At 48.4% G+C, this 22,770-nt stretch overlaps 1 protein-coding gene across 4 annotated transcripts in view; it reads left to right on the top strand.

Annotated features, from left to right (window-relative positions):
• CLDN10 (claudin 10) overlaps positions 1-22,770 on the top strand; it is a 259,036-nt gene that overhangs the window by 10,523 nt on the left and 225,743 nt on the right. For 2 of the 4 annotated variants that reach the window (XM_029604733.1, XM_029604730.1), the window contains exon 1: positions 6,556-6,663. The exons of the other annotated variants lie outside the window; for them this stretch is intronic. The gene's annotated coding sequence lies outside the window, so the exon portion shown is untranslated. Of the gene's footprint in view, positions 1-6,555; positions 6,664-22,770 lie in introns of those variants that run through there. 4 annotated transcript variants of the gene reach the window in all.

Raw genomic sequence — 22,770 nt, 5'->3', positions numbered from 1 at the left:
ACAATTAAACTCTGGAATTTGTTGCCAGAGAATGTGGTTCGTGCAGTTAGTATAGCTGTGTTTAAAAAAGGATTGGATAAGTTCTTGGAGGAGAAGTCCATTACCTGCTATTAAGTTCACTTAGAGAATAGCCACTGCCATTAGCAATGGTTACATGGAATAGACTTAGTTTTTGGGTTCTTGCCAGGTTCTTATGGCCTGGATTGGCCACTGTTGGAAACAGGATGCTGGGCTTGATGGACCCTTGGTCTGACCCAGTATGGCATTTTCTTATGTTCTTATGTTCTTATGTCATTTGTGGTGCTTATCGCACGTATGGCGGTACGGCTTGGTTGGAGTATGATGAGCAGTTCAGAAGGAATATGGCTGTGAACCCAGGTTTAGAATGGGATCTCAAGGATATTGACCTCTGGCTCTCAAAAATCACACCGTACCGACCGGTGCAGGAGGTTGTCCCTGGCTTCGCTGGCAATGCATACCAGCCGAATACATGGTTAACTCCTCACCAACATACTTTTACGGGAAGATTTCCATTTCGGCAAGGTCAGCCCTTTCGTCAAGGGCAAAGGTGGGGGCAAGCCACTAGATTTAGGGGCGGGGGGACTCCCATCTGTAGGCTGTTCAACTCTGGTTTTTGCAGATTCGCTGCTGCCTGCAAATTCAGACACGCCTGCATGGGATGCGGTGCAGGCCACCCTCAAACAAAATGCTCAAGGGGAGGAACAATCCCCCACACAGAGCAACAATAAATTCATTAGAGCACCTACCCCCATTAAGATACATAGCTTGCAGGTCTGTTTAAAGGGTTATCAGCCCAAGGAGGCCAGATGGCTATATGAAGGGTTTTCCCAAGGTTTTCACATACCTTTCATGGGGCCAGAAACCGCCACAGAGGCTAAGAATCTGTTATCTGCGAGGAATAATGAAGAGGTCATTGCACTAAAGATCAAAAAAGAAAGCGACATGGGTAGGGTGGAAGGCCCATTCAATGACAAACCTCTACCTCATTTTAGGATTTCCCCTCTTGGGGTGGTTCCCAAAAAAGAGCCAGGGGAATTCCGAATGATTCACCATTTATCCTTCCCAGTGGGTGGGTCAGTGAATGATTACTTGGACCCCGAAGCATGCTCGGTCGCCTATGCCTCATTCGACCAGGCATTAGACATGGTGAGGCATTGGGGGCAAGGGGCATGGTTGGCAAAAGCCGACATTGAATCAGCCTTCCGCTTGCTTCCAATACATCCAAGCTGCTTCCATCTGTTGGGGTTTCAATTCCGAGGTAAATATTACTTCGATAAATGCCTCCCGATGGGCTGCTCTATATCTTGCGCCTACTTTGAGAGGTTTAGCACATTTGTGCAATGGGCTGTAGAGCAGGACATCGGGAAAGGGAAAATCATACACTATTTGGATGATTTTCTGTTTACCGGCCATAGGGACACACAGGCCTGTGCGCAAGCCCTCGAAGCATTCACCCGGAAAGCTGACGAATTAGGTATTCCGCTAGCTAAGCACAAATCAGAAGGACCGTCACAAAAATTGTCATTTCTCGGTATCTAAATTGATACTCTGCAAATGGTCACACGCCTACCGCCCGCAAAACTAGAAGCGTTACGCGCCAACATATCTACTACCGAACAATCACGCAAAATCACGCTAAAACAAATGCAGTCACTCATTGGTCACCTCAATTTCGCTTGCAAGATCATGCCCATGGGTCGCCCCTTCATTAGAAGATTGTCCCAAGCCACAGCAGGTATTCGCAGGAGCCATCATTTCATTAGAATCACCAAGGAGCTCAGGGAGGACCTCATAGTATGGAAGACATTCCTAGGGGAATATAATGGGTGGACAGTTTGGAGGGACCCAATCATGACCAATAGGGAGCTGCAGCTCTACACTGACGCAGCGGGGAGCGCTGGATTTGGGGCCTATCTGGCTGGGAAATGGTGCGCGGAACGATGGCCAGTACAGTGGGAAGCCATGGGTTTATTCAGAGACATCACTTTTCTCGAATTGTTCCTCATTGTTGCAGCAATACACATGTGGAAAGCATGTTTCCACAACAGAAGAGTGGTTTTTTGGTCAGACAACATGGCGGTTGTACAGGCGATAAATTCTCTCACCGCTCACTCCCTAGGGTCATTAGGCTATTGCGGGATTTAGTACTGCTCTGCCTGCGCATTAACCTGGTCTTTAAGGCTAAGTACGTTCCGGGGGAAGCTAACGGCATCGCTGATGCATTGTCTCGTTGTCAGTGGTCTCGTTTCAGATTCCTGGCCCCGGAAGCAGAGCATCAACCTTATCGCGTCCCTCCTCGGATTTGGGAATTAGGGTGCCCGGAATCGCCTCCATATTGAGATCGGCTCTGGCAGAGAGTACGGGGAGAGCATATGCACGCGGCTGGAGCTTGTTCCAAAAATTTTGCCAATCAAATAACACGCAAGTTCAGGGGACAATGACAGAGAGAAATGTAATGACAGAGAGAAATGTAACAGAGTTCTTGCTCTACCTCAAGAACTCGGGGGTATCAAGAGCACAGGCAGGGCAACATGTAGCTGCTATTGTTTTCGTCTCCAAACTATGGGGTATAGGCACAATTAGCAACTCCTTTCTCATAAAAAAGATATTAGAGGGTTGGCGGAGACAAGAACCAGTTAGAAGGGACGCCAGAAAGCCTATCACACCAATGCTGCTACAAGCACTGGTAAAGGAGCTCCCCAGCCTAGTTTGGGACAATTATGAGGTAAAGCTATGGACCGTGGCTTTTTCACTAATGTTCTTTGGTGCATTTAGAAACAGCGAAAACATAAGGCTGGTTAAGGAGACAGTACAGTACAGTTCTTTATCAGGCGAGCAAAAACTGATCAACGGGCAGTAGGTCGCTGGATTACATTATACCCGGCTCATACGGGGGAGATATGCCCCGTAAGGGCTACAACAGAATACCTCAAAGTACGCCTGCTGGGGGGAGGGCCCTTTCTAAAACACAAAGATGGCAACGCGCTATCGCGTTACCAGTTTATCAGTATACTACGCAAAGGCTTGGAAAAGATAGGGGAAGACGCGGGAGCTTATCACACACATTCATTCCGAATAGGCGCAGCATCCTTCGCCAGCAGCAGCGGTTTAAGCGAAGATCAAATTAAGGCGCTAGGGCGGTGGAAATCCGGTAAATTCAAAACATACATACGACCCAATAACCAGACAGCCCAATGAACAGTTTCACTGGGAAACATATAAAGCATATATTTACCGTCCTGTTACACATAACCGTTTTATTTTGTCCATCATAGACTCGTCAGCGGGGAGCGCGAAAGTGATATGGATCATGGGGCACTCGTACATTTATTGGGCGCACATTAGAACCAAGAAAAAGACCTCCAGCGAGCAGATGGGCATACCGCGTAGCAAGGCCAGCTTATTCTGGCTCGGCAAACGAGGGATGAGGTGGGTCCAACTAATGCCTTGCATCCTCCAATACGCCAGGCAACTACCACAGCCTGATATTATCATCTGTCATTTGGGCGGTAACGATTTGGTCGCAGTCAAAAACATTGACTTAATAACACGATCAAGAAGGACTTGACTGCAATTAAGGCTATATGGCCAGCCGTGGTATTGGTATGGTCCCACATTATCCCCCGATTGGTATGGAGGGACGCGAGGTCGCACAAATCCATCGAAAAAAGCAGGCGCAAATTAAATAAAGAAGTGGGGACGTGGTTGAGAGCTATAGGGGGATATGTCATCAAGCATGATGATATTTCGCTCTCATGTTCAGGCATGTATAGGCCGGATGGGGTTCACTTATCAGACGCTGGGGTAGATATCTTCATCCTCGCCCTGCAAACTGCCACAGCAGCTTTAGTTAATTAGTGGGGGTAGAAAACAAATAAGGTTTTACTGTTTCCTACTTTGGCGGGTGCCCTCACCGGAGCATAAGGGGATGTATCGCTGCATAGAGGGGAAGTTTTTGGTGTTGGGGGAAGGGGAGGAGCACTGCACCAAGGACTTTGCATAGGGGGAAAGCGGGGGCATGGATATAACTAAGCATGGCGGAGACCGAGATAATGGCCGGTCTGGGGGTGGCCCAATGAAGGCCTGGCATAAGCAATAATCGCGGCCCGCAAGGCCAGGGGTGGGAGGAGGCGGCAGAATACTGCACGGAGCGGCAGTAGCCACGGAGGCGTTCACGGAGCGGGATGCCAGTGGCGGGTGTTCCCCTTCACGGAGCGGAAGGCGGGATTAGCATTCACGGAGCGGGATGCCAGTGGCGGGTGTTCCCCTTCACGGAGCGGAAGGCGGGGTTGGCATTCACGGAGCGGGGTGCCAATGGTATACCACCTTCATGGAGTGGAAGGATGGAGGACTGCTGTCTCCAAAAAAGCATTGGGGTGGGAAGAACAAGGAAGGTACCGGTGAGGGCGTGGCATTTAGCTAATGCCAATTGTTTAAGCTGCTGCAATATAAAGTAATAAGGTTATAATGTTAAATTTTGGCTGTGGCCATTTCTTCCACTTAATAAAAGTTATCTTGGTTTACCTACTCTGTTGTCGCGTGGTCAAGGGTGGGAGGGGCGGTCGTCCGTGAGCTACGGCGTGCCAGAGTTAAGGAGGCCCTGCCTCTCGAGGCATGGGCCGTATAACTGGGCAGACGTGCGGCAGGCAAGAGGGAGGGGGGAGGGGGGCACAACCTAGGTGCGGAGAGGGGCGGACAATGGGATTAGGGGCCAGTTCAAACCTGAGCATGAGCCAATGAGACAAGGAAGGCGGCGTCTCTGAGCTCAGGTACTTAGAGGTAGGGCGGGGTGGGGGGAGCACATTTGCAGCCTGGAGATGTAAAACAAACTGGCAAAATATTTTTTCATTCAACACATAAGCCATGGAATTAATTATAGGACAACACAATCAATACATTTAGCATAGCTAGGTTTAAAAGGGATTTAGTCAAGTTTCTGAAGGAAAACCTGCATAAACCATCATTAGCCAGCTCGATTTAGAAAAGCTACTGCTCAGGATGTTGGGCTTCCTGGACCTCTGGGGGTTCTCCAGGACAGGTTTGGGAACCACTGTACTGTTCAAGGCTGGCTTTAAGGCAAATAGCACCTTAGGAAAAATCTGATGCCCCATCAGCATACCTGGCAATACCAGAGATGCCCCCAGGTGACCACCCAGCATTCTCTACCCAAAGGGTATTTGTTTGCTTTAATTGAGTCATCTTTTGTATGTTGGCATATGCACAGAAAAATCAAATCACTTAACAGATAATTTTACAAGGTTTTGTCTATGGATTCTGCACGTGACTTGCTATTACAACAGCAAACTACATAAAGACATCTTATGAAGTATGATACATTAAGCAGTTCCAATGTGTTTGGGGAATGGAGGACGGCTGTATCCTGAAACTGAATATCTTCTTGACATCCAAACTCACTACAAGATTTACGGTATAAGTTAAAGTATTTTTCCCGGTAAGTATGAAACGCCTAACCACTTGGCACTAAACTCTGTTTCGCCTTACCCTTCCTTCCTAAAACACAGTAAACTATTAGCTACGCTGAGCGGAAACAAATGTTCCTTTTTCGCTGATTTCTTTAAAATGTACATGCAACAGCATGTAGGAAAAACATATTCAAAATAATAAAGTCGAAAATCGCACTTACACACTATCAGAAGTTCATGATCTGTGGACAGAATCGGCTGTGTAACAAACAGCTGGCAAAAATACCCACCAGATTAGAATAAGTCAACTTATTCTCTCACTTCCAAACAGCAAAATACACGAACAAGGTAGTCTTGGAACGTACATGGCGTAAACATCGCCTATACCATGGAACATCTTTGACGATTAAGACGTCAAACTTATTAAAGGCAAACTGCTAAACGTAAGAAGATAAAAGACAACATAGCATTACAATGGAATACAAGGAAAGAGGCTATAACGCAGGGAGCCTACGGGAAACAGCGCCCTGGTGCATTTCTGGGTGCTCAGCTCATGCTCCAACTCCAAAAACTCTAAATAAATAAATAAACAATCGTCTCCTCCTCGTGGAAGGGCATGGGCACAGGCCAGCAGCAGCCGCATGTCACGGTTTCAGCAGGTGGAGGAGGGTAACTGAATCTTCCAGCCGAGAGCAGAGCACTACTCACCAGAAGAATAACTTGGAACAGAAGTTGGCGGTCTGCATGGGGTTGGGTTTCTCCCCCTTCCGCACAAGCTCCATACTGAAAACCGACTCCCCACGCCCGGTGCCTATTATATACAATACAGCGAGGAAAAGTCTGGCCGAGGAAAAGTCTGGCCGCCCCGCCGCCGGGTAAAGCCGCTTCTGGCCCCGCCAATCAGCTTCCAGCTGCCGGAGGGGTTTCTGCCAGGGATGGCAGGCCACGCCCCCTAACCTGCCTTTTCAGCGAACGAACTCTGCAGTCCCACCCCCGTCACAGGCAAGCTGTGGCCTTTACCCGTGCGCTAAGAGTCCGCCTCTTGCCCCCGCAAACACACGTTAGGCCCGCCTCTTTTACTGAAAGCCCAGGCCTTTTCTTTACTTGTGCCACCGCGGAGAAGGAGCAGAACGTGCGTTCTGGAAAGCATGCTTTTGCTGTTAGCATTAATTTTTTGTTCACATTTGGCGAGACTGCGGCTGAGTGCACAGCACTGAGGGTAACTAAAGGTTGTTTTACATCTGAGATTGGGTAGACAGATGGCGATAAGGTGGTACCCGTAGGCTTTCAGGGTTAACTTTTATTTTGACATGTCTGTAAAAGAGACTAGAACACAGCTAGAGGTACAGGCTGGTAGAGAAAGGTGCCTTCAGGCGAACACAGAAAATGTGTATCCCTAAATGGGAACATTGGTTAGCAGTTTAGCATCGAAATTCTATGCAAATTATGGTATTAAGTATTATTTCCTTAAACAGAGAGACTTCTTTTGGCCAGCACACCTTTTTTAGCACTAGAAACTTAACTCCTGGGATAAGTATTGATCAAGGAGGTTATTTTCCAAGACGCATTAAGGCATTTTCACATGCGAAAAACACCTTAATGCATGCAAAAAAGCACCATGAGAGAGAGAGAGACTGACTGACTAGCTATAAGGCAAGGCCCAATCTTAGATTGAGAGAACATTGTACAAATCTCATCTTTGTGTGAGTTTCCTCACTCTGAAGGACATCAAATCTTCACAAGAGTGTACTGTTCTGTTCGTACGTTTCACTCTGAATGTCAAAGTGGCCCCTAACCCCTATACTACTACCTAAACCTCACCTTAAGTAACTAGGTGGGCCTCCTATAGAGGTATAAATACCTAACTACTATAAGGGTCAGTCTTTCTCTCCCCTAGAAACTTAATCAAATTTTTTAAAACCCAATTACACTAACTGCTGTAACTACATCCACTGGCAATGAATTCCAGAGTTTAAAAATGCTTCTCCCCTTAAAACCTATTCTTGAATCTTCAAGTTTCTGTACTGTCCTTCAAACTCTCATCTTTCCTGCAACAGACTACAGCAACTGTTTGTATACTTTGGTCTACCTCAATACACTTTACAATCTTTGCAAATTATCTGAAACTCCGCCACTCATCTGTTCACCGGTTACTCCTATCCTGAAAGATTTATATTGGTTACCATTCTCTGCACATATCAAATACATAATATGGGCATCCAGGACCTCACTCACTTGCAACCACCCTTTTACATTCAAATAAATACAGAAGACATCATTAACTTGGGTAAATAAAGGCCGCAGCTTTAATAACCTAGTGGCCCGAGCCTTAGGCACAGGAAATAACATTACAGATTTCAGCATTCAAACCTCCCAGCCATCCGCCACTCTCCAGCAGGATAGTCAGTACCAGCCACTCGGCGTGATGTTCCAGCACCCCACACCAGGTTCAGACTCCCGCCACCTGCCTGCAAGGAGCCAACCCGGGTGGACCCCCGCCACTAACCTGCAAGGAGTCTGGCCAAGGGGCCCCCGCCTCTTTCCAGCAAGGAGCCATTAACTGACAACAGCCCCAGTTGTCAACCACCATTCTCTTACCGCTGAAATCCATCTTAACATAAACCAATACATATAAACTGTCATGGCTCGGGCCATCCGCGTCAATCCCCCTCCCCCGCTGCGACAAGCGAATACCCCCGAACTAATAACAACAATTAAGGGCAGGTGGGAGGGAAGCAAAATTGGCCGTTCGGGAGCAGATGCGAACGCTGCGCGACCCTTGCTCTATCCCCCGCCTAAGCCGGCCGGATTCCCGCCAGCCAATAGCGGCCGGCTAACGTCACCCTCGCGCACCCACTGCCTCCAATCCCTGCCTACCACGAACGGAGCCAAACGCTCTTTCTAGCGACCCCCTCCCCTCTCTCTCTGCCCTTACGCTGACCTAATGGTCTAACTCCTCTCGTCCTCCCCCTTCCCCCCCCCCCCCCCTCCCTAGAACGGGGCCCGCTCCTCGAGTGTGCCTGGACCCACATTACACCGTCCGACCGGACACTAGGTCCAGCCTGTCCTCCAAGATTGTCATTCATAACTTACCGTCTAATGTTAATTCTCAATGAGTTTCAGATACACGCTCCCGTCCTCAACCTTCGCTGCTTTGGCCAGTTTCTTCTCTCTTCCAGCAGTAACCCTCTTTCTAGAATGGGTGAAAGTTCTTTTCCCAAATTCTGTCCAACCCTCTGGAAAACTCTACCACTGCATTTTCATCTTAATCAGGATACTAAATTGTTCAGAGCACAATGAAAAACTTTTTTCTCACAGAGGCATTCCAGTAGTCCTTCCTATTGAACCAGTGCATTTAATTTAATGCTTACATACAGCATTGTATTGTGTTTCTCACTCTTATTTTTTTAATTATTATTTTGTCTGTTTTTATGTACCTCACCTTGGACTCCTTTGGAGGGGCAGGTAACAAATGTTCCCTGTATGTACCCAGATCAGTCCAGACTCCTGGGTTTTGCCCCCTCTCTAGCAGATGGAGACAGAAGTTTACCAACCAAACCTCCGCCTATAACCAGGCTGGTGCCACCTACAGTCTGGCAGTATTCTTCTGTCTCCTAGCAGGTGGAGGAGGTGCAAAACCTACAGTCTGTGCTGGATCCTAAGTTTTTAGGTGGTAGATAGCGTTTAAAAAAAAAAAAAGTTCCTGTACGTACCCGAATCAGTCCAGACAGTGGGTTGAGCCTCCTTTCCAGCAGGTGGAGACAGACTAAAACTTGCAGGATGCCCTATATCAGGACAGAGCTTATCCTATAACCCAGAGCTTTCCAAACTGTGTGTCGGGACACGTTAGTGTGTCGCCTGCAGTGTGCAGGTGTGTCACGCAAGCCCGGTCAACTCTTGATGCGAGTTTGGGCTTTTTTTTTTCTAGAGATTCACTTTTTTTTTTTCAGTTTATGGGTTGCTTATTATTGGGTGATTTTTGCTGTCAATCGCGTTTTTTGGGGGGGCTTGGTGGGTGGAACGAGCCCAGCCATCCTTGCATTGGCTGCTGCTGCCGATGAGGCCTGGCCATGAGGAGTACTGACTGCAAGCAGCAGTGTCTGGTGATCATGGAAGGGAGTGAAGCACTTAACTGGCAACAATCAAAAAGACGAGGTACATGAGTGTGGGGGCCAGACATGTGCTGGGGAGAGAGATGAGTGAGTGGGGGGCAAACGTGCTGGGGGGACAGACATGTGCTTGAGGGGGAGAGATATGAGTGTGTGGGGGCCAGACATGTGCTGGGGGGAGGAGAGAGATGAGTGTGTGGGGGACAGACAATTTGTTTTATTATTGTTTCTCATAAATTATAACAATAACATGAATCTTGGAATATATATTTTTAATATAAATTTAAGGTTTTCATGAGATAGGTTGTGTCGTGAAACATTTTATTTATGTATATATTTAAGGAAACATACATAAATTGTCGAAATATGTTTCGTTCGTTTAACCTTTAACCTCTGGTTTACTAGTAGACTGAATTACCGTGTCGTGAAATTATGTTTGTCTAAAAAGTGTGTCACCAACATGAAAAGTTTGGAAAGCTCTGCTATAACCCTTCAGTATTCGTCTGTTTCCAGCAGGTGCAGCATCTCCCCTTCGGTTCTCTGCTGTAGGCTAGTCAGCCTCTTCTTTCTTTTTAGGCTCAAGCAAGTACTTCTTTTGGTTCTTGTTTTTAAAAAAAAAAAAAGGATCTGAAGGAAATTTCTGCCTCCTTTAGTGCTTTTCTGTTTTTTGTGTGGGAGACGTCTGTCTCCCAGCTCTTGCCCGGCTCAGGGGGGCTTGTCCCCTTTTGCAGGAGGGGGTTCCCTGCATAGTCCTGAGTCCGTGGACGCTTCCAGGTGTGGGGACCGATGCTCTCTGGGCCTCGTTCCCCCTCTGGCTGCCGAGAGGGTTTTGAACCCGCTGCTGCGCTCAGTAAAAAAAAAAAGAGTTAAAAGGTGTTAAACTTTCAATAAGTTGCAGGTACTCACCTACCTCTAACTTATTTGCAGCAGTTGACCAGCTTTTTTATTTTTTTCTGGTCAGAGTAGGGCTAGAACCGGCAGTCAGAGAAGCAGAAGGCAGCAGGTTTCCCGCCTGCTCTCTCCTGCTGTGCAGGCTGTCAATCAAGCTTTTTTTCAACTTTTTTTTCTTCAGCCGAGGTTTAGCTATGTCCCGGCTGACAGCCTGTCTTTCTTGTGGGCTGTCCTCTCCGCGTTTTTCGCGTCAGGGCCTCTGCACTGCTTGCCTGCCGGGTGGAGAAGGTCCCTCCTCGGCAGGACAAGCAAATTTAGCCCGGGGCTCCACTCCTATCGGCATGGCTAGGCCTTTCCCGGGTCGGCAGAGCCCGGGAACGGCCGCCATCTTGGATTTTTCATCGGGGCCGATTTCAGTGCTCCCTGAGGCTGGGGGGCCGGATTTTTTTGATTTAACCCCCGGTTTGGCCCCTGCGGGTCCCCAGGAGGGGGGTCCTGACCTTCCCTCGCCTCCCCCCCCACCGGCAAATCCAGGGTCCCTTTTTCCGCGGATTTCGTCATGAGCCGGATGAAAGCCCCCCCCCCCCCCCCCCCCCCCCCCCCGCCAAAAATCCCTCGTTCAGCGCCGTTGACCACTGGACCGGCCGCGGAGCCCCAGGGACCGGTTCGGGTACGCTTTCGACTTCGTTCGGGAACTTCCAGATTTCTTTCTGTTCTCCCCTTGCGGCCGGACCAAGAGGGACGCGGTGGTCCAGACTCTTTCCAAGCTTCTGGATCTGGGGGCGGTGGTCCCAGTCCCAAAAGGGGAAATTGGCGCCGGCCAGTATTCTATTTACTTCACCGTGCCAAAAAAAGACTGGTCCTTCCGCCCAATCCTGGACCTCAAGAGGCTCAATCGGGCCCTCAAGATCCCCCACTTCCGCATGGAAACCCTACGGGCAGTAATTGCGGCGGTCCGTCTCGGAGAGTTCCTTGCTTCCCTCGATCTCGCAGAAGCATATTTTCATATTCCCATCCACCGCGACTACAAGAAGTATCTCCGATTCCACATTCTCAACCAGGACTTCCTGTTTCAAGCTCTCCCCTTCGGCCTCGCGACCGCTCCTCGCACCTTCACGAAGGTCATGGTAGTAGTGGAAGCGGCCTTGCGCCGGGAGGGGATTCTCGTCCATCCCTATCTGGACGATTGGCTCATCAGGGCCAAGTCGGAGACCTCTTGCCGGCAGGTGGTGGATCGCGTCTTGGAGCTCCTTGCCTCTCTCGGGTGGATAGTGAACGTTTCCAAGAGCAAGCTTCAGCCCTCCCAGGAGTTGGAATTTCTGGGAGCACACTTCGACACCCGAGTAGGCAAGGTATTCTTACCTCTGGCACAAGCCCTCAAGCTGATCGATCAGGTCCAGAAACTGATTGCGCTATCTTCCCCAACAGCCTGGGATTATCTCCAAGTCCTGGGCTCCATGGCTTCTACCATTGATCTGGTCCCCTGGGCCTTTGCTCATATGCGTCCGTTACAGAAAGCTTTGCTGTCTCGTTGGCAATCAGTGTCGGAGCAGTTCCACGTAGTCCTTCCGTTCTTGGAGTCTACTACCGACGAATTACAGTGGTGGCTGTCTCTTCCTCATCTCCTGCAGGGGATGCCTCTTCAAGCTCCACAGTGGACGATAGTAACCACGGACGCCAGCCTGTTGGGCTGGGGTGCGGTCTGCCTTTCTCAGTCCACCCAGGGGACATGGTCCCAGACTCAGTCGCGCTGGCACATCAATCGACTGGAAACTTTGGCGGACCGCCTGGCCCTTCAGGAGTTCCTTCCCCTGATCCGCGGCAAGGCGGTACGAGTCCTGTCCGACAACTCCACCACAGTCGCCTACATCAATCGCCAAGGGGGCACTCGCAGTCCCCTGGTAGCCTTAGAAGCCTGCCGTCTCCTCGCTTGGGCGGAGCCTCACCTACAGTGCCTTGCGGCTTCTCACATCGCCGGAAAAGACAATGTTCAAGCTGACTTCCTCAGCCGGCAGTCGCTCGATCCGGGAGAGTGGGAGCTCTCGGAGGCAGCCATGGCTCTGATAGTGGACAGGTGGGGTCCTCCTCACCTCGACCTCATGGCGACTCTGCGCAATGCCAAGGCCGATCGGTTCTTCAGCCGCTGGAGGGAGCACGGCGCAGAGGGCATGGATGCTCTGGCTCTACCTTGGCCAGCTGACGTCCTTCTGTACGTGTTTCCCCCGTGGCCACTGGTGGGGAAAGTTCTCAGGAGAATCGAGCTCCACCGGGGACCGGTAATTCTCGTCGCTCCCGAGTGGCCACGAAGGCCGTGGTTCACGGATCTTATCAATCTAGCGGTGGATGGGCCCCTGCGCCTCGGTCATTTCCCTCGTCTCATCCGGCAGGGGCCTGTATTTTTCGACCAGGCCGATCGCTTCTGTCTTGCGGCCTGGCTTTTGAACGGCGTCGCCTGAGGCGCAAAGGTTATAGGGAGGAGGTCATCTCCACCCTGCTGCGAGCCCGGAAGCAGTCGACTTCTCTGGCCTATATGCGCATCTGGAAAGTTTTTGAGTCCGCATGTACGAAGGCGGGTGTCCCTGCGCGCTCCACCTCGATTCCTTTGATTCTTTCTTTTCTTCAGAAGGGTCTCTCTAAGGGCCTCTCCTTCAGTTCGCTACGCGTTCAAGTCTCGGCGCTCGGCTGTCTCCTGGGTCGGGTGGACGGTCATGCCTTAGCAGCTCACCCTGATGTGATTCGTTTCCTGAGGGGCGTTAGACACCTCCGCCCCCCCCTCTCGGGCCACGTGTCCGTCGTGGAGTCTCAACCTGGTCCTTCGTGCTCTCTGTGCGGCTCCCTTCGAGCCTCTTCGCCACGCTACGCTCAAGGATCTTACTCTAAAGACTGTCTTTCTGGTCTCTATTTCCTCTGCTCGCCGTATTTCCGAGCTTCAGACGCTGTCCTGTCGGGAGCCCTTCTTGCGTTTCTCCGATTCCAGGGTTTCTCTCAGGACGGTTCCTTCCTTCTTGCCTAAGGTTGTCTCCGCTTTTCATGTCAACCAGTCGGTCGAACTCCCAGCGTTCTCTCCGGAGGAGATTGTGGGTACGGCGGGTGGCGACCTTCGTCGGCTAGATGTGAAACGAGTCTTGCTTCGCTATCTCCAGGTCACCAACGACTTCCGGGTATCGGACCATCTCTTCGTCCTTTGGAGTGGTCCCAACCGCGGTAAGCAGGCTTCTAAGACCACGATTGCGCGGTGGTTGAAGGAAGCCATTTCCTCGGCGTATCTTGTCAAGGTCGTCTGCTTCCTGAGGGTCTGAAGGCCCATTCTCTGCGTTCTCAGGCTACTTCGTGGGCGGAGAGTCAGTCTGTCTCCACGCAGGAGATTTGCAGGGCCGCCACTTGGACGTCTCTGCACACGTTTGCTCGGCACTACCGTCTGGATGTACACACTCCGGTGTTCGGTTCCTTTGGGCGGCAAGTGCTTCGAGCGGGACTGTCTTGGTCCCACCCAGGTTAGGGAAGCTTTGGTACATCCCACTGTCTGGACTGATCCGGGTACGTACAGGAAAGGAAAATTAGTTCTTACCTGTTAATTTTCGTTCCTGTAGTACCACGGATCAGTCCAGACGCCCTTCCCTGTCTGTCTTCTGTCCTCTCGAAGCTTGTTTTCTTGCAGGTCTGCAGATTTTCATATTTTCCTTGGTGCAAGATTACTGAGCATTTACACCGAAAGCCTTGGTGGTTGTTTTATACCAAGTTTATGCAAGATCGTATAGGTATACCATGCTTTTACATTAATCTATGGTTGCTCCGTTGAGCTTTTTGACATAAGTTATACTGAAGGGTTAGAGGATAGGCTCTGTCCTGATATAGGGCATCCTGCAAGTTTTAGTCTGTCTCCACCTGCTGGAAAGGAGGCTCAACCCACTGTCTGGACTGATCTGTGGTACTACAGGAACGAAAATTAACAGGTAAGAACTAATTTTCCTGTACAGTAGAGAGGAAGATTTAGAGGATAGGCTAGGGTAGGGACCGCAGAGGCTTGCCCGCTGGTCCCTACGTCCGCCTCCCAGAAGGTTGCGAGGTCTTGAGAGGGCCATCCTTTCTGGTGCTGAGGCCGCTGATGTGTGGGGGAGCCCCAGATTCCAGCGCTCCATTATAGCTAGCGGGGACACCGGGGTGCCCGGTTTGCTCCTTCCGCCTGGACCCGGACCCGAAGGATCGGTAAAGTTTAGAAAAAAAAAAAAGAAGTTTTACTTGTTTTTTGTCTTGATTGTTTGGTTTGGCTGTTCGGCATTGGGGGGTGATCCGGGCGCTGGTTCGTCGTTTCGGGGGCTCCTTCCCTGTCTGCCTTCCCTCTGTGCTCTCCCTCTTCTCTCCCTCCTTGTGAGGCATGCTGCTGCGTGCCGTGGCGGGGCGGCTGTCAAAGGACAGCCTATGCTCCGCCTGCTTCTCTGGGGGTGAGGGGGAGTCGGCGATGCCGTCAGGGAGTCGGGGGGCAAAGCGATCTTAGGCAGAGGCGAGCGGCGACAGACCTCCTCTGGGGCGCGTGGTTTCGGGCGCCATCTTGTCTTCTCTTCTGCCTGTTTCGGCGGGAACGGTGGCCATTTTCCCTCCTCGGGGGTCCGAGTTATCAGCGGGGCTGGCGGCTAGGGTGCAGGACGATCCTCCCCCGCGCCTGTCCCCGCAGTGCAGGGTCTCCACGGGGGACACTCCTGGCTGGCAAGAGGGCTCCAAGGATGGTGAGCCTTCTGAGGGGGATGCTGAGGAAGCAGTATCCTCGGACTCTTCGTTTGGCTCCGACTTTGTCCTCCTTATGCACAGGGCCTTTAAGACCCGGAGGCTAGCCCGCAAGTGGCCACATGAGCCCACAACTCCAGATGTAGGGTCTAGAATGGGTAAGAGAGCAAAGCCCGGCTTAGGGCCACGGGGCCCGGCCAGTTCCTGACCTCTGCGTGCCCCGGCGGTCAGGGGTGATTCGGACTCCAGTACAGAGTCAGATGAGCCGGAGGAGCACGCAGAGGATCCGGATGCTCCGTCCCAGCCTCCAAGGGGGGGTCGATGGGGACAGGGATCATGGGGCCGCGGGCTCCCGAGTGTCCCACGGGGCAGAAGGGGATGACCCGAAGGTAACCAGGTTGTTCAGCAAGGAAGAGCTGGGGCCCCTTATCCCGGAGATTCTGGGCGAATTGGCGATTCAGTTACCACAGATGGAGTCTCGGCTCAGGGCCACAGACCCGGTCATTTTGGGACTGCGGGGTCCTCCTTCAGCTTTTCCTTTACATTTTTCTGCCTCGGATCTGATTTTTAAGGAATGGGATGCGCCTGATTTAGGGCTAAAGGTGGCAAAGGCGATGGATAAGCTATATTCTCTGCCGGAGGACGCCCTGGAAATGTTATGTATGCCAAAGATAGATTCGGCAGTGGCAGGGGTCACAAAGAAGAAATCTACACCCGATTCTATAACATGCGCGCAGCCTGCCTCTGTTCCCTCCGCCCCCCCCCCCCCCCCCCCCCCCCCGGCACCTTGCCCTCTCTGCCCCTACCTAACCCACCCCCCCCCCCTTACCTTTGTTGAAGTTACGCGCGATGGTCGGCCGGCGATCCCGGGACATACGAGCGTCCCTGGGGCTTGCACACGCAGGGGGAGGCAGGGGTCGATTTCAAAACCTGCGTGCGTGCGTCCCCCGGGGCACCCACATGGACGCAGCTATTTTTATAACATGCGCACTTCAGCACATGCATGTTATAAAATACAATTCCCGCACACACATGCGTGCCGGATTTTAATGTCCACGCGCGCATGTGTGGGCAGGTGGCCTCTTCTGCGTGCAATGGGGGGATTTTAGAAAACAATGCACGGAGCAGACCGGGAGGGAACTTCCCTGACCCCTATCTACCCTTCGTCCCTTTTCCCCTCTCCTCCTCGACCCCTAAACTAACCCTATGTACCCTAGAATTTTTTTGTTTTGTAACTTACCCGCTCCTCCAAGCTGGTGCAAGTTCCGCGCACCGGCCAGCTGCCGGCGAGCACTTCCCCGAGACAAGGCCTAATTGCCGCTGTCCTAGGTGGTCCCCACCCCGGCCCACCCCTTTGAGACAGTTCGGCACTTCTGAGTGTACCAGGGGATTCGCGCTTGGCCAGGCCGTTTTTAAAATGCACTCGGATGGCCCGGCCACGTGCGTATCCCCCAGTTTTAGTGCACGCAGCATTTTGAAAATGTGGGTGTTAGTGTTTAATTACCTATCAAAAGAGTAAGTTTGTTTTCTCCAATCCTATGCATTTGAAAACCTTTTTGAATGATAAGACTAATAATATGATATCTGTGTAGTTTGCTGGGTAAACAGCTTGTGGGATATGTTCTTTTGTATATTAATTATAGACTCCTCCTCCTTCAGTTGTAATGATGTTGTTTATTTTATACCTTTATAATGTGCCCCATGTTTGAGGGCTAGGAAATGGATATTTAATTGGACTGATTCTATGTAGCCTGCTATTTTTTTTCTTTTAACTGATTACCTGTATTTGTTTCATATTTCTTCAGTTTTTCTTGTAATAATCAAGTAAATTTTAATAAAGATTAAATTGAAAAAAAAGGAATGCAACACCTTGAAAATCAGATACAATATTTCATAAACTTTACATGCCAAATTACTGTTAACCAGTGTCAGGATTTCAAGTTGGGTATAACATGTTGTGATTTCAAGAAACCAGAAATTATGTGAGCTACTATGTTTTGGGCAATCTGAGGGGCCTGCATTGTAGAATTAGGAAGTACTACAAAAACAGAATTACAATAATAAAAACTGCTTAAAACCATGTTTTATTTATTTATTTATTTATTTGAGGTTTTTTTATACCGGCATTCATGATAGCGTTCACATCATGTCAGTTTACATAAAAACAGGGGTGTGATGAATACAACCAAGAACATAAATAAACGTGAAGAAGAGATGCAGTTACAATTAACAAGGGCTGATGAACTGGGGTGGAGGAAAAAAGAAAGATAGAGGAGGTTAATTATGTACAAGAGTACAGCATATAAACAAAGTCCAATATATACAGCTGCTGTGTAGAGTGTTTATTGGTGGGGCGTGTTAGGTGGAGTTCGGGAAAGCTTGCCTGAACAGCCATGTCTTGAGTCTTTTCCTAAAGGTTAGGAGGCATGGCTCGTTTCTGAGGTCTGGGGGGATGGAGTTCCATAACTGTGGGCCTGCTGTGGAAAAGGCTTGGTCTCTTAGGGTGCTGTGATTAGTGGTTTTGGTAGGTGGAACAAGGAGGCATCCTCTGTAGGCTTCTCTGGTCGGTCTTGTGGATTTGTGTAAACGGAGAGGAACTTGTAGGTCAATTGTGGTATGTTGGTGAATAATTTTGTATATCAAGGTGATGGATTTGTAAATTACTCTGAAATGAATTGGTAACCAGTGGAGGTCTTTTAGTACTGGGGTGATGTGGTCTCTTTTCCTGGTATTAGTTGGGGAAAATATTTATTTCCCAGTCTTTAACTGGAGTCTACCCTGTTTGGGGCCAGTGTTGAGCCACAGAAGGGCTTAGGAAAAGGCACACTCAGCCTAAAGATAGCCTTCTTTATTGCCCAGACCCCGAGGATCCTATTTGGTCCTCAGAGGATTGAAAAGGATTGCTGACACACACCTCAGGTGTTCCTAGCATTTAGATGAGATGGTGGCCAGTACAAGGTGTGGGATATCTGAGAAGACCCATGAGTTACCAAGCAATGTGTCATGATCTTCCAGGTGTATGATGAAGTCTTGTCCTTAAGTTATTATGTTGTATTGTCATTGGAAAGAAGTAACTGTGAAGAGACCTGGACTGTTTACTGGATTAGATGCAAGCCTTATCCTGTGTTGTGATGTCTATCTGATGCCAGAAGTGCTGTAAGACTGAACCATTTGTGTTTACTTCTCTAATAAAACCACTTGCAACCATATTCCTGTGTCTATGTGCTGCAGGGGGCATCAGGCCTCCCAACCTGTTTGAATTACAGTTCAAAAATCATTAAATGATAAATAAGGATGAAAACATCGAGCAATATGTAACTTATAAAGAATGTTTGGAACAAGTTTCTTGACATGCGGCTTGAAAGATAACGTGTCAAAAATGATCTCCAGATTTCATGCCTGAGTGGCAATGGGTAAAAAATTACATGGAGAAAAGTAGATGTTATCACTGAGCTGTACAATTGGTATTTGTCTTGTTGAAATATTGTTAGCTTTTATCAAAATGTCTTAACACGATTATTTGATAAGTATTTTCACAGTAATTTCTTATACTTTTATAGCTTGCTGTCCATTGAGTTTCACATAATAGCAGATTATTACACATAAGTTCAGGAAAGAATGAAACAGCTGACATTTCTGTAATGGAACACTTGGCCATTGGTAGACCCTATCTTCATTCAGACAACAAATAATCCTGTGTGTGAAAAAAATATTTAATAAGTTTTATTCCTTTCAAAGAACTAACAGCCACCTCAGTTTCTAATGTGATCATATCAACATTCGAAAACAATGGCTTAAAAATGACTAAATATTTTGAAGGAGGCTATGATGGATATGGAAGCATGGCTGGAAAAATCAGAGGTGTTCAAAAACTTGTAAAAGACAAATATCCAAATGCCTTATTCTTCCATTATGCTGCTCACAAGTTTAATCTGGTTGTGTATAACTTAAAGAATTGAAGTGATATAAAAAAACTCATTTGGAACTATCAAAAGAAATTACATTAATTTATGAAAGCATTCTGCACAGGAAACTTGTACACAGTATTTCAGTTTTATTTTTCTTTATTTTAATTTATAGTCTGCCTTTTCACGTCAAAGTATATTATACTGAGGTGCTGCAGGTATTTCCTGATCCACAGAGAGCTTACAATCTAAGGGCCTCATTTACTAAGCATTTTTCCCGTAGACACAGGATGAGAGAAAAACCTAAAGGCCAAATTTTCGATGGCCCATGAGCGTTAAAACTAGGGTTACACACGGGGCCGGGCCATGCGCACACCAAACACATGTTAGAAAGGGCCTGGCCCCACAAGTAACCCCTGATAAGCGCAGAAGTGCCGGGACAGCAAAAAGGGGAGGACCGGGATCCATGGTCTGGGCGGGGGCTGGCCGGGATAGCAGCCATTAGGCCCTGTCCCGGGGAAATGTGCGCTGGCAGCCGGCTGGCATGCTTAGCTTACTTCTGCATGCCAATTATAAAATCAGGCATGCATGTGTGCACGGATATCGTATTTTATAACATGTGCGTGGCGACATGCACATGATATAAAATCAACGCATACATGGACGCACATGCGCAGGTCTTAAAATCAACCCCTAAGTATATCAGGCCCCAAGTTTGCAGCTGAGGCAATTGTGTGAAAGCCAATGGCCAGCAAGCTATACAAGAATTTTCTGCAAAAATGTGTATCAAATAATCAACGTGTTTATAGATCTTTCCATATAAAACAATAATAGTTCAACAGGTCAATGTGTTTGCCAGTTATACAGCTCATTAAAACATCTGCTTTTCTTGCTTACCTCCATGCATTGTAGAGTGCTCAGTCACGACTATTGCAAGAGGTGGTGAACAAGAGAGATGTCTGCCCTGGGCACCAAGCCAGGGAGATGCCATGCTGCCCTTTTGATCATGAGAGCCTGAAAGGGAAGGGAGCACCAAAAGCAACCCTTGCCCAGGTACTATTTTGTCCAATGACTGCTTTGTACTCAGCAGTTTTGAAACCAATTGCTAATGAGCTTAAGGTAGTAGATACATATTTACACTAAATGAAAGAACATTCTTCATTTTAGAACAAATAATGATCATACATGGAGAAAATAAAAATTTCAAATTTCAAACCATTATTGACAAAGTTCAATCACTGGCTGAAACTCTTGGTCGTGAACAGTTTTATCTTTGTCAGTCTACAATGTTCAAACTCACCTTGTTCAACACTGAATGAGTTTACCACAGAAAAATCTATATCCAATACTTGAACTCACTTGTTATGACAATTTCAGATAGATATTATGAAGAAAACCAAACAGCATATAGTTTATTTGACTTACATTGCAGGAAAATGAACTCTTGGTCTACAGCAAGTAGATATACCATATAATATTAACAAAGTATTTCAACTGGATGTCTTGACAGAGCCTGAAACATTTCAATTATGGGAAGGCCTGAAAAAGACTATGACGTTGATTCAATAACATATATGGATCTGCCCTTTTTGTCACTTAAGAGATACCTAAGTAGAACTCTGGGTGAAGGAAACAGTCCTATATGAAATAGCAAAAACTGCCTTTTCCTATTAAATGAAATTGAAAGGATGTGTACAATGAATGACCACTAGATGGCATTCATTCTGGTAAATTTACCCAATGTATTTGAATTGTGTCAGTGTGAAAGGTTGGGAAATGTGTCTATAAGAGGTACCCTTTTAAGAAGTTTGGGGAACAAGGTCCAGTAGAGGGAGTGTATCACCCAGTATAAAAAGGGTGGCTGAGGATTTTGGCAGAGAGTCTGAATTCAGAAGAGTTCAAAATGGATTAGAACCCATCCAGAGAGTGGGTTCAGCCCAGGGTGCCTTCTCATGTGAGAGAGCCCTGCAGGGGAGAGTGGGTTCAGCCCAGGGTGGCCTCAAGGGGAAAGGCCCAAGGCATGTGGCATTTCTCCTCATGTGTAAGCAAGCCAAGGAGTGATGTGTCTCCTCAAGAAGAAACAACCAGGGGACTAGACCTGAGTCCTGGAGTTGGAGAGATCTACAGTGAGAAGAGTTTGAAGTAGAAAGCCTCAAAAGGGTGAGAGCCGGGACATCGGGGAAGCTCTTGACTATCACTTGGATGGGAACTGGGAAAAAGGATTCTGGAGTAAACAGGATTTCCTGATTCTGGAATAGAGATACTGTGCAACAAGATGTGAGAACTCAGAAACTATTGGTGATGCATAACATATGGTAATATGAATTTGTGGTTATTTGAAGAGAAGTGAGAATAATAGTGGATGAGAAATGATAAAGCTAACTGTGATAGTACATTAAGCTGTGGCATAGAGGAGTAGGAAAAAGTGGTTGTAAAAAGTTCTCCTAACCAAGGGGAACAAGTGTACATAATTGTTGGAGGACAGATATATTAACTCTCTTTTGGTATATTTTGTAACTAACTCAGCCTAGCTATGTAAACCTGTGAACTCTGATCTAATCAATGACTTTCACTCTGATACATACTCTGACTGCTGGTAATACCACAGAATAAAAGTTCTGTTTGTTTGAAATATATCTGTCATGGCCTAATGCTGGAGGCAAGCGTGTACCTTGGGGAGGTCAGATGGTCTGGAGCTTCTGCCTGAAGCAGCCGCCATTCCCTTATTAGATTCCCGGCCGTGACAACCAGCAGCCAGGCCCCTTTACCTGCTCCAGCAGGCACTCTGTCCCTGTCCTCTCCTTCACGGCACAGGGCAGCCAGGCCCTCAACCCTGCAGCAGCGGCCTGCCCCCGTGGCACAAGACGCCACTGACTCGGCCTCAGTGCCCGCCTCCCTAGGCACGCGCACACGCCTCTCCCCTCCTTTTATTGTTAAACAATTTTTATTAGTTTCAAGGCAAGCACAATACATCAATAAACGTCAGTCTGGGAGAGCTGTGACCCTGAACTCTCTCCAGACAACAGGTATCAATAGTGCCAAAATCAGTATGAAAACCCATCCCCCCTCCTCCCACCCTCCCTTCCATCCCTCTGTCCAAGATTGGCGCTAAGAGTAGCGTGCGGTATTACACAGACAAGTGTTGGAGCCTCACTTTATTGGAATGTAAGTCAACACTTCGAAGAGGAGATCAATCATTCAGTATCAAGCTTCTGGAGTGATGCGGAAGAGCCTGTAAGTAGGGATCCCAAATCATCAAAAACGTCCTGCGAAGCCTAGGTGACGTCCGGGAACCCAAGTCATCCATTCACATCATGTGATGAAGATGGTTATGCCAAGTCCAAAAGGAGGGGCCCTCAGGGGACCTCCACTGTATTAAAATCACTTTCTTACCAACCAAGCATGCCTTCAGAAGGAAAAGTCGTGGACCTCGCTTAAGTTGCAAGTGAGGGCCAGCATCAAAAAGAAAAAGTAGGGGGGTAATGGGAATAGAAATCTCCAATAATGTCATAAGATAAGAATCTACACGACCCCAGAATCAACGAATCGCTGGGTACGCCCAAAAAAAGTGAGACAAGGTACCAGGTACCTTATGACATTTGCCACATAGGGCTGACGTAGACAGGCCAGACCGATAAGCAATTTGCGGAGATATATAGGCGCATCATAAAAACTTGAATTGCATTTCACGATAGTACA

This window comes from Rhinatrema bivittatum, chromosome 5, assembly GCF_901001135.1.
Source record: "Rhinatrema bivittatum chromosome 5, aRhiBiv1.1, whole genome shotgun sequence".
NCBI classification, from domain to species: Eukaryota; Metazoa; Chordata; class Amphibia; order Gymnophiona; family Rhinatrematidae; genus Rhinatrema; species Rhinatrema bivittatum.
The sequence above is the reverse complement of the archived record's forward strand: the minus strand, read 5'-3'. Positions and strand labels throughout refer to the sequence as shown.